This window comes from Lissotriton vulgaris, chromosome 4_1 (genome assembly GCF_964263255.1).
Source record: "Lissotriton vulgaris chromosome 4_1, aLisVul1.2, whole genome shotgun sequence".
In the NCBI taxonomy this organism is placed as follows: Eukaryota; Metazoa; Chordata; class Amphibia; order Caudata; family Salamandridae; genus Lissotriton; species Lissotriton vulgaris.
Window position 1 is genome coordinate 729,557,275 of NC_141691.1, and position 13,059 is coordinate 729,570,333.

The window sequence follows — 13,059 nt, forward strand, 5'->3', positions numbered from 1 at the left end:
GATTGCCATGTGCCCAGTAATGCTTTCTATCTGGGCCAAGGATGAGACAAAATTCACTCAAACAATCATTAAGCATTGTCTCGAGTTGGACAACAGTTTGCGCATTCCTTGGATAAAATATATCACAGATTTATAAATTAATTATTTAATATTAAGATTCATGTAAATCCAGAACGTGTGACAGCCTTATCGAAAAAGGAGATAAAGGACACCTTCCTGGCACACAAAAATGATATCCGCAGGAGAACAGTAGGGAAGCAAACTACTTATATATTCTACAAAGAAATTGATCACAGAAGCGGTTTCCAAGATTATCTGTGTATAGTTACTAAGCCTTCACACCGTTTTGTATTAGTAAGATTGAGATTAGGAATAGCACATCACCTAGTTGCTTTCCCTGAAAAGAAAACGCGGCCCACATCCCTGTGCCCTTGTGATGAGAAAACAAGCAAAGCTATGCACTTTTTTTTGCTCTTTTGTGACTATTGCTTGTTTCTTAAACGATTTTATCTGAAGCCATTGTTTAAAAAATACAATGTGAGAACTACCCATGCTGCTATGAATTTACTCGTTAGGCTGAGCGATCCAGTGATATGTTTTAATGTTGTGTCATATATCCAAAAATGTGAGAAAAAGTATTGTTATCATTAATTGATTTTTATGTAATTAATGGGATTGTTTATATGAGGCTTAATGTGTTCTTTTTTATAAATTGTATTTATATTAGCTTTGTTAATGCTTTTCTGGTTGTTGCACATACTGAATAAAGCTTGCTGAACTGAAACTTAACCGAACACTGCTACTTTAAAAACAATGGCTGGTGCCCTAACAAATTATGAAAGAAAACCTCTTGATCTGGTGGCAGTGATCAAACCTTTTAGAAAGATTTGTAGGAATACAATGGTACCAGTTAAAGATAAGATTATAAGGGGCAGATTTATGAGGCCCTTGCGCCACCTTTACGCCGCTGTTGCGTCACGCAAGGCGGTGTAAACGTGGCGCATCCCTACGAGGCATTTACAACGTGATGCATCTATAGAGATAAATCACGGTGTAAGGCCCTGCGCCACATGAAACCTGCGGCAGGTTTCATGTAGGCGTTCCGGTGCCGGGGGGGTGGGCGTTCCGTCGCAGGAACGCCCCTGGAAAGTGACTCAGTGAAATCTACAAGATTTCACTGAGTCACTTTCTATGTCAATTCCTTACGCCTGCTTGAAGCAGGCATAAGGGTGATGCACCATGCAATGTAGGGGTGCCCCTGTGCATTGCAGGAGTCATGTCGCACTTGCGACATGACTCCAGCAATGCACCGCGCGTACGCCGAAAGATGCGTCACGCATCTTCCCTGCCTTGCACCATGGGTGGCGGAGCTGTGGCGCACTGTGGCGCACATCAACTGGCGCATCTCTGGGGATGCGCCAGTTAACATAAATCTGCCCCGTAGTCTATGCATCCCTTGGAATAGAGTTCGATTTGTGACAAAGATGTACATATCTTTGTAAAGCAGGCTGCATAAGTGGGCAGTGGAAGTGCTAATTTAAAAATTGTGGCCTGATCACAAAACACATTTGACTGTGTGGGGAAGGAAGCGGGTCGCGGATGTCCGGAGCAGTGGTGATGTCGATGTGAGAGCAGCGGTCGGCTGTCAGTAATTTGGAGAGGCGCACATACCTTGATGTGAGCGGGGACCGTGGAGACACCACAACGAGCTATCGAGTGATTTTGGAGGCCGTTTTGCCGGCTGGATTCGGGAGACTTGCAGCAGATGGCGGAGAACTCGGCTTTGCAAACCGCCGAGAGTGAGGGGGCGGAGTCGCGTCATTCGCCCGCTGGGAGCTGGAAGAGAGCGGCGCAAGGAGTTAGCAGAGGACGCCGAGTGCTGGCGAAAATCGGAACACCAACAAGCGGAGGTAGAGGACGAGGAGTGGAAGCTCTCACGAACATTCCACCCATTATACTGCAGAGGAGCAGCAGTATCTGCTCTGAGGAAGCTAAACAGCAAGTTAAGGGCACCGGCACGGAGCAAGTAAGCAAGGGGCTGAAAGAGGGTGGTAAAACAAGATACCAATTGAGGAGTAACAGACTGGAGGGGCAGGGCAGTTTGGTGGGTCTGAATAATTGTGATAATTGTGATAAAACGCAAGGAGGCTTGATCTCTTATTCGGTAGAGTTCAAGAAGGGTGCAAGAAAGGGTGTGACAAAAGAAGAAGTATTTTCTAAGCCCACTTCCTACAAACCTAAGGTCTCTCCTTCAAAGAAAGAAAAAAAAAAGGCAAAAAAAAGAAAAAGCTGGATGTAAGGCTCCAATAACCCCTTCACTTAACTCATATTTTAAGCCAGTCCCAAAAGTTTTGGTGTTGAAACCTGATTCTATCTCTCAATCTCAACTCAGGGCTGGTGAGGCGGGAGAGCTGGATGAGAAAGCTGATCATTCATTGAGTTTTATTGAAGAGGAACGCGAACAGGACTGGTCAACCCTCTTAACACCAAACCCCTTTCAGGTTTTGGAAATAGAGATGGAGGTAGATAAAGTTATTAGTCTTGACGCAGAGGCGTCGATTGAGCAGATATTCCAATCCACTACATCAGACCCATTAGTTGAAAGCTTAACTGTTGTCTCTGCCGAGCTGGAAGAGAATGCGGGAGAGGAACTATTTAAAAGGCAGGATGAAACCCTGATTAACGGAAAAACTTTTATTCCCTCAGAAGAATTCGGCTCAAATCAGCAAGAGAGATTTGCCTCAACAGATGTGTCTGTTATGGAACTGTTAAGGAAATTGGAACAAGATATCCATCTAGGTTTTGAAGCCTCTAAAAGGAATGAAGAGCGTATAAGCGCTTCATGTACATTGTTAGAGGATAAGATTGATAAATTGACTATACGTGCAGGAGAGATGGAATCTGAGATGAAAGTTGTACAGGGAAGAGTTCTGGATAATCACAAGGAGATAGAGGCATTATATTCTAAAGACAGAGAATTGGATGAAAGGGTAGAAAGATTGGAAAACATGCAAAGGCGCAACAACCTAAAAATTCTAAAACTTCCAGAAGGGAAAGAGGGGGCGGACATAAAGACTTTTGTGGTGCAGTTGTTGAAGAAAGAATTATCATTAGTTGAAACTGAGGAAATGTTGGCCCGAGATATTCAACGAGTACATCGTGATCCTTTTAGGCTGAATCCAGACCGTGCGAAGCCAAGAAAAATTCTGATTAATTTTGCGACATATTCGCTAAAGGAAAAAATTCTGTCACTTGCTCTTAAGAAAAAGTCTATTATGATAGACGGAGTATCAGTAGACATTAGGTCGGATTTGTCTCCAGCTACAGCAAATAGGCAATGGGAGATGGGAAAACGATTGATACCCTTAAGAGAAATAGGAGCCACGGCCCAGCTAAAATTTCCCGCTTTTTTAAAAGTAATGTGGCATAATAAAATGTATACATTTCGTACAGTTGACGAGGTAGATGCCTTTCTGGATGTTACTCAAGATGGATAGAAATAGATTACTGACCAAAGTATATATAAAATAATAATAAGAGACATCACCACTGAGACATCCACCGGCCTAGGCCATGGGAGTAATGGTTGGGTTTTCCGGGGAGGGAATTGAGTGTGAGGGGAGGGGAGGGAAAGGGTTAAGGGAGAAAAAAGAAAAATATATTCCTCATGAGCGGTCTTGCTGTGTCACAAGTAGAAGGAAAATTTGGGCAGTACATGATAAGCATGATGAGCAGGATTAATAATAAGGAGCTAAGTTCCTTACATGGAATGTTAATGGGCTCCGGGTTAAATCAAGGAGATTACTAATTTTGAAATATTTAGAAGATTCACCAGCTCAGGTTATTATTTTGCAAGAAACACATTTAACACAAAAGGAAAGTAAAGAGATATTTAGTACTCAAAAGTGGATTGCAAATGCTATTTTTTCATCCCAAGACTTGGTTACTAAGGGAGTGGCTATTCTGATTAGAAGAGGAGCTGACATAGTAGTCGAAAACAGTTCAGTAGACAGTAGAGGAAGATGGGTGATTTGTAAGTTACGATTGTCGGGTGAAGTGTTGGTAGTAGTCGGTTATTACGGCCCGAATGTAGATGATCCCACAATTTTAGAAAAAATTGAATTGGAGTTACTGGATTTTTCAGGTAAAATCATCATGGCAGGAGATTTCAATACAGTACTAGATGGCAAACTGGATAGAACTGGTAATGTTAGGGCAATAATGAACAGTAAAATGACTGCTAAGGTAACGTCAGTGATGGTTCAGCTAGGACTTTGTGATATTTGGAGACTTAAAGCAGCACAGCAGCTAGGATTTACTTTCTATAATAAAAAATACAAACATAATTCACGGATAGATTTTTTTTTGATAGACACTAGGTTGAAAGAGCGAGTTACAAGCATAGATCACATAGGGGCACATTTATCGGATCATTCTGCAGTGAGTTTAAACCTAAGTTTGGAATTTGAAGAGATGAGTTCTGTTTGGAGACTAGATCGTACAATTTTAGCTGATGTAGAAGTTTTAGAAACTCTCAAAGAGGAGATACAAGTTTTTCTAGAGGTAAATGTGGGTTCAGCTAAGGAGGACATAGTGTGGGAAACGTGCCAAGCATTTATGAGAGGTAGAATGGGAGCTCAAGGTGCAAAAAAGCGAAGACTGTATTACAGCCAAGTTTCAAACTTAGAAAAAGAGATTCGAGAGTGTGAAATTAGTCGAATCCCCCAGGGAGCTATCATTCCAGATGGTCCATGGGAGAAAAAACTTTTAGATTTAAAGGTTCAACTCACTGCAACACTTACTCAAAGAGTCAAAGAAAGATGGGAAGCGAGTCAGTTGGCACATTTTTCATATGGAGAGGGATGTGGCAAGTTATTAGCGTGGAAAGCCAAGAAAGATGTTATACGGAACCAGATTAAGGAGATTAAGAAACCGGGCACAGGTCAAATCATAACAGAAAATAAACAAATTGTAGAAGCGTTTCAGGATTATTTTGCGAATGTCTATACAGAGGACCTTTGTCCAGACAAGGCTGAGATTGAGACCTGGTTACCTTTAATAAAACCACTTGCAGCTGAGGATATGTTGGAGTTAAATAATGAAATTACTCAAGAAGAGGTGGTGAAAGTGATTAAGGAAAGTAAAAGAGGGAAAGCCCCTGGGCCAGACGGTCTACCCGCAAAAGTATACAAAGCCCTAGGAAACACGATGGTCCCCACCTTATGTCATCTGTATAAAAAATTTTTTAGAGGGGAAGTAACAATTCCAAGCTCATGGAATGAGGCAACTATTGTCCTAATACTTAAACCAGGGAAATCTCCAAAAAATATGGATGCGTATAGGCCGATCTCACTTTTAAATTGTGACAACAAATTCTTCTCTAAAATCCTAGCTGACAGGCTCGGTAAAAACATTCATAAATTGATCCATGAAGATCAAAGAGGTTTTATTAAAATGAGGAATCTAAAAGAACTCACTTACTCTTTGATAGGCATGATAGACTTAGCCTCCAAGTATGAATACCCCTTGGCAGTGATCGCATTAGACGCTGCCAAGGCCTTTGACCGAGTTAATTTTGTATACTTAAAAACTCTCCTGCACTACCTCAACCTAGGAGACAAATTTACGCAATCCATTTTTTCTTTGTATTGTGCACCGACATCGCGAGTACTTGTAAACGGAACTCTTACACTTCCTATTAGAGTAATGCGGGGCACCCGACAAGGATGCCCCTTATCACCTTTGCTCTTTAACATATATATAGAGCCTCTTGCATGTAAAATCAGAGCTTCAGAAGAGATACCCCCCTTTGTTGTGATGGACTGGTCAAAGAAACTTGGGTTATATGCGGATGATATTATTGTTTATTCTACTAATTTAGTTGGTTCTTTGAAAAATTTAGTGAAGACAACGAAGGATTATGGTAAGATCTCTGGATATCAGTTAAATCAAGATAAAACTAAAATAATGACTTGGAATCTTAATACGGGAGGGGTAAAAACTACAGCAGAAATGAGGTACCTTGGAGTTAGGATGAATTTACCCCTGTCAATATACGGAAGATCGAATCTTGTAAAAATGGTGATTTTACCTAAAATTACCTTTTTGTTTGAGACTATTCCGTTGGGTTTTAAAAAGTATGATAACATCATTTATTTGGGCGTCAAAGGCTTCTTGAATCTCATGGAAGAAAATAAGGAGGAGAGTAAATAAAGGAGGGTTGGCAGCTCCAGATATACAAATTTATGCATGGGCTTTTTGTTTAAAAAATTGCAGGATGTTGTTGGGTACCCTTTCTAGTTCTCAGATCGGCGGACTATTTGGGATAATGCTGAAGAGATCAGGATATCACGAGTTTGGTTTTTTATATAAGTTTGCAGACCCCAAATTTTTTAAAAAGGTGAGACTCAAGACTTTGAGAGACTTGGCCGAGATATGGTACAAAATCAGGAAAATATCTAAGCTCCCCTATTTTAGCCATATGGCTCCAATATGGGAGTCTCCTGGAGCCCCTTTATGGACAAGAGATGCGCTAGCATTACATTTGAAAAAGGAACCTGCTTTGCAAAGGTGGAAAGACTTGTTTCAAGACGGCAATTTAATTTCTTGGGGTTTTTGTCAGCAAATGTGGGGCCCAGTTTTTTCAAAATACAAATACTTACAGATTCAAAGCTGGGCAAATCATTTGGAATCGGAGATCGGAATGGAAAATGACTTTGAGTTAAAGTTGGAGACAGGGGCTTTCAAGAAGGAAGTAGCTTTCTGGTATTGGCAAATACTAGAAATGGAGGATGGATCATTTGACCTACCAGAGACCCTGTGGAAGGATAGCTTGCCAAGGATCGCGACAGAAGACCAATGGCAAGTAACTATGTGCATGCTATATAGAATTGTTAAACCTGCAAACCTAAGGCGAAACCTCTTATTTACCATTCACAGGGCATACTGGTCTCCGTATAGATTCTCTAAATTTAAGGATGGAGGGATTGTCAGATGTCCAAAATGTAAAGCTCCAAATGCTGATGACTTACATATGTTTGTATCTTGCCCAAATATCAAGCAATTCTGGATTGACGTGAGTAATTCTCTCTCCAAATCTTTGAATCAATACATTGAGGTAAGCCCTGAATTAATTATTACTGGGAGATATGATTTACAAAACAGACTTTTGAATAATAATGTTAGACTTATTTTTTATGCTATGTTGCTAGCACGTCGAGAGATATGTAAATTATGGGTCTCACCACTTAGTCCCATCTTAATGGATTGGATTTTAGCCATGAGGTACATGGCTAAGCTTGATATGTTAGACCGCTCTAAAAGAAATAGAGGTTTTTTGATACCCTTCCTGTTAAATTTTGGCTAAGTTATATTTATGTTAAAGTCCGATGATTAAGCCCGTGCCTGTCTCGCTGGTATATGGACTATCCTAGGACGATAAATAGAGATGGTGGAAGACACGCATGTTGGGTCAGGTGGTCAAGAAGGATAGTTTAGAGGAAGGCCAGGCTCAAGAATATGTGTTGTCTACGCCCCATTACTCTAATCCAGCCTAAGAGACAAAAACAGCCCAGTGGTGGATTAGAAAGAAGTTATGGGCGGCAAGACGGCAAATGAGGATAAAAAAAAAAAAATTAAAAAAAAACACATTTGACTGTGCTAATACAAGTCCTTAGTGGAAAGGACAGCAGTGCTTACCGTTCACCACCATATGATGAAAGGTGATTTGTGGAAGTTGCAATGTATGACCATAATGTTCACGCATGTTTGTTGTGTTCTATTTTGTTGTGATGATGATGATCTGTGTTATTTTGTAGTTGTTAGACCTGGCATTTCTTGGCGTGGTTACCCCTGACTTTTTGATTATACCTCTCTATTGTTGATGCTTTGATGGATTTCGTTTTACTGGCTTAGATGCTTTGGGCACTTTGCCACTGCTGATCAGTTTCAAAGAGAAAGTGCTTCCTGTATAAAGTGTTATGGTAATTGGTTATCCATAATTGGTATGTTTGTCTTACTAGTAAAGTCCCTAGTAAAGTGCACTATGTGAGCCAGGGCTGGTAATGCAAATGCTACTAGTGGGCCTGCTGCACTAATTGTGCCACCCACACAAGTAGCCCTAAAAAGAGATCTTAGGCCTGCCACTGCAGGGCCTGCGAGCAGTTTGTTAACTGCCTTGTTGTCCTGACAAGTGCACCCACTTACCATGTCTTACCCTTCCCTTTTTATGCACATCAGACACCCCTATAGTAAGTCCAAGGTACCCCCCTTGGCAGGTTGCAGTGTATGTGAAAGGTAGGACATGTACTCAGGTACGTACCATGTCCTGACAGTGAAATACTGCCAAATTCGTTTTTTAACATTGCAAGGCCATCTTGCCCATAGGACAGAATGGGGACAGCAACAGGATGGCCTGCATTTGGTGTAGGGGAGGTGTAGCCCCCTGGATGTAAAGAGGCTGTTTTGCTGCTACAAAAGGATGGCTCCTCCTCCTACGGAGCCTCTGGGGCCCAGACCCACACTACCAAAGAAAGAGGGTATGCACTGGCAGGAAGACATCCAGCTCTGGTTTGGACCGGGCTCAGAGCCCTCTGAACACAAATACTTCAAAGGCATTTAGGGGTATAAATGTCAGTGCTGAAACCCCTGAATTCAAGACTGTACTCAAGCTTGAAAAAGGATTGAATCTACTTTGTGATCAAGAGGAACCTTTGCGAAAGAAGAACAGCTGAGGAGACTGAAGAGAAGGACTGCCCTTGCTGTGTCTTCTGGGGCTAGCCTGCAGTTTTCTGATTTGACTAAGGAGAGGACAAGGGATTTTGCTGTGTGCTGTGTCCGGAAGTAACTTGTCTCTAAGGGCCCGAGAGGAGCTGGCTTCCTGTTGTGGAAACTCAGGAACATAAAAGTTTTGAAGTGTGTCTCAGCGCCGCTGTGTGCGTGTGCTTTTTGCAGCCTGAGACCTTTGTGAGAATTGCCCAGTGACAGTGTGCCAGCTGTCTTGCATTCTGCTTCGATCGACAGCATGACCTGAAGTGCTGTGATCGTTATCGCCATCCGCCAGGACCGTCGTCCCAAGGGGGTGCAGTGAGAAATCACTGCGGCTGGCCCGAGCCTGTCTTTGTCAAGGAGAGACCTGTGAACCTTCACCATCGTGGGTCCGAGGTCCTTTGCCCAAGATCAACAGAGTCGCGCTAGGAGCTGATCAGCTGCGAGGCTGTTGCCTGGTAGCCCGACTTTCACTCGAGGAGCAGCTGCCACCAACTCCAAGCCGCACAGTGTGACGCCCAAGCTGCGAGGAGAGGAGAGAGACACTGCCCTCCCCCAGGGAATGCTCAGCGAGCGTGGGTGTCGCACACCTGGGGCAGAGTGCGTGCTACAAGAGATAGCTCTCAGCCTTTCCCATCTTTGCAGCGCAAGCCTACGCTCAAGTCAGTATCACGGCCCGTACTCGCCGAGGAGTGGCAGTACCGGGGTCGGATTGTGGAGCTGCACTTTGTTTCCTTTATAACAGTATTGGGGGCATATTTTGGCAAACGCTGCCCGCGAGTCAGCCAAGAGTGGCATAGAGACCTTCACGAGCACCACGATCTGTGTCGAACTGCATTTGTACTTGCTTTTATGATTCGCATTAGTACTTGCACTACGACCTGCATTATTACTTGCTTTTACGATCTGCATTAATAGGTGCACTACGAACTGCAATATTACTTGCTTTTACAATCTGCATTAGTACTTGAATTATGGACTGTCTTATTTCTACATGACAAACTGCATTACGAACTGCATAGCATTGCATTAGGACTGCATTAGATCATCGTGAACTGCTCATTAATACAGCAAGAATCTACAAGGGATTGTGGGCCTATTAACCGGCCCAGTGAAATATTACAAATATGCATATGCTGGATATTTTTTATCGTTTGGTCTCATCGTATTTCTTCTTGATAAAGATACCGCTATCTTCCTAAATCAGTGTGGTGTCCATTGTGGTGTTATCACTGTGTTACTGGGAGTTTGGTTGCAAATACTTTATACATTGCCTTGGAGATAAGCCTGGCTGCTCATACCAAGCTACCCGAGGGTGAGCAGGGGTTATCTAAGATATATTTAGAAATCAACAAGGGCACCCTTACGAGTCAGCAAAGGACCTCGGGGAACATATTTTCGAAAACAACAGTGGTCCCATGCATTATTAAAATACAAACAGTAATCAATATAGACACAATAGATACTATTTTTTTGAAAATCTTTTTATTAGCAAAGTTGTAGAGCAACAATAGTATATAGAGATGTTTATACAATACTAATGTTAAGCACCGTCGCACATGTATGCGGTTGCTCAAAGCAAATATATAAGCTTGGTAACTTCGATTTTTCATTTTGTCGATGAAACATTACATCTAACAAACCCCATTCATTCTCGATCCCACCCTCCACCCTGCGAGTTCCCACCCTTCACTCTCTAAACAGGTATATGATCTAAATATCGCTATGCGGGTCATACTCTAGTCATTACACATAGTTAAGGTCAATACAGAGTCCGGTTAGGTAGCGGAATGCGACAGACGGGTTCGATCTACCCGTGTTACCTCATAGTGCACCGCAGGTATTGTTCGAGGCAGTGCATATGAGAATGAGTATGGGCGAATCCGCACCCCAACTGGCTATTCACTAATATCCTCTTCATCGCTGTCATTACCAGCCTCAAACACCCCCAAAGTGTCAAACCATTCCAGTGAGATAGGTGTTTTGCGGAGGCCCCTACTCTCTTCCCTTTGCAGTGCCTCGCCTTCAGCCTTACCCCAACGTACAACTTCCGCCCTCCACAGGTCAGGGTTGGGCGGTTTCGATGACTTCCACCGTATCGTGATGGCACGCTTAGCCAGCAACAGGGCCAGATCCGAGAAGCGCGCCGCCACGGTCCTGGTGCGGGTCGATGGACCTAGCCCTAGGAGCATGTGTTCAAGCGTAGGTGATCGGGTCAATGTACCAGCCTTCTCAAGCGAGCCATGGACAGTAGTCCAGAAATACCCCAATTTGGGGCATTGCCACATCATGTGTATCAGAGATGCGTCGTCTGCATCACATCGGGGGCAGTTGCTCTTGGATGCAGGGAACATCATATGCAGGCGGTGTGGTGTTAGGTAAGCTCTATGCAGCAACATCAGTTGTATGAACTTGTACTTGGGATTTCTAGCTACCTTTCTGGGGAATTGCAGTATGCGCTCCCACTCCTTATCCCTTAATGGCCTCCCAATATCCGCCTCCCAAGTCGCCCTTAGTGGTGCTAGTGTAAGCGCCCTCCCCGCTTTAATGCTAACAGTGAGCCACTTAGTTAGATGGCCGCCCGTCCCCATGAGGTAAAGCATTGTGACTAGGGGATTTGCAGTAGGCTCCTGTCCGTCGGGTGACCAGCTGCGCAAGATATAGTGTCGGAGACCGGCATGCAGGAGAAAGGAGCCGCCGGGTACGCCCTGCGTGGTTCTGAAGTCTGCGAAGGACAACAAGTGCCCCTCCGCAAACAGGTCACCCACATGTGTCACACCCGCGTCATGCCAGGGCTCCAGTAGAGTCGTTGTAAGTGTGCCCGGGCCCAGTGGTATGCCCAAGAGTGGTATTGTGGGGGCATAAGGTGTCCCTGTGGATGTATATTTCAATGCCCTTCGCCAAAGTGTGATCGCCAGTTTGAGTAATGGCGTAGTGTTTCTAGGTAGATCCGATCCAGGCAGGAGCAAGATATGTAACTTCCCCTTAGCATGGTCCTCTTGGGTCAGATTAATCTCATGAAGATTGCGGCCCGCCACCCAGTAAGCCAACCATTGTAGCTGGCATGCATAATGATAAGCCCTAAAGTCCGGTAGGCCCATGCCTCCGGAGTTGGAGGGAAGCTGCAACTTAGCCAGTCCTATTCGCCTGCGGCCATGTCCCCACACAAGTTCTGTGAGCAGGGAGTCGAGGGTCTTGAATGTTACTGCTGGGACCTGGAACGGCAAGTTGGTAAAGTAGTAGATAAGTCGGGGCAACATCACCATCTTGGAAATCGCCACTCTGCCGGGTATGGAGAGCGGCAATGTAAGCCAAAATTGAACTTGAGACTTCAGCGCTCTAATGGCCCTCCCCAGGTTGCCGTCTATCATCATGCTCGCCTCTCTATATATCTGTATTCCCAGGTAACGGAAGGTGGTTTCCGCCATCTGGAATTCATGTGGGGCAAAAGACAGGGGGGTCGAATCACCCGCAGCCACGAAGGCGAAACCGTAGGACTTAGACTCGCTGATGGTGAGGCCAGATATTTCTCGAAAATCCTCAAAAACCTGGGAGACTGGGCCCAGCTCACCCCTCAAATCTCGGAGATATAATATGATATCGTCCGCGTATGCAGAGACAATGTGGTCCGTACCATGCCGCCGTATACCGTAATGGGGGGCTAACAGCCTAAGTCTGCAGAGCAATGGCTCGAGGGCAAGAACGAAGAGGAGAGGGGAAAGTGGGCAGCCCTGCCTGGTGCCTCTGGCAATGGCCATGGGGCCCGAGATTTGGTTGGAAGTGCGTACCCTCGCCGTGGGGATTGTGTATAATAATCTGACCCAAGCGAGGAATTCCGGCGGGATCCCATATTTTGATAATGTGGCAAACATATAGTCCCATCTCAGGGAATCAAAAGCCTGTTTTAAGTCCAGAGAGATGCACCCCTCGGTGCCCACGCCCGCATCGTTCCCAAGCATGAGCTGGGCCAATCGCCGAAGGTTCATGGCCGTATTACGGCCTGTGACAAAGCCGCATTGATCCTGGTGAACCAAATGTGGCACATATTGTACGAGCCTTGATGCCAGTATCTTGCTCAGAATTTTTGAGTCAGTATTAAGAAGGGACAGGGGTCTGTAATCGGCCAACTGCAGACCTTCTTTGGCCGGTTTTAAGAGGGACGTAATCAGAGCTTGCATGGTTGATTGTGGTAGAGAGGCTGTGCGTAGAGCTTCCAGATAAACAATGTGTAGTCGCGGGGCCAGGAGGTCCATGTAAGTGGCGTAGAAGTCGGTTGGCAGGCCATCCGTTCCC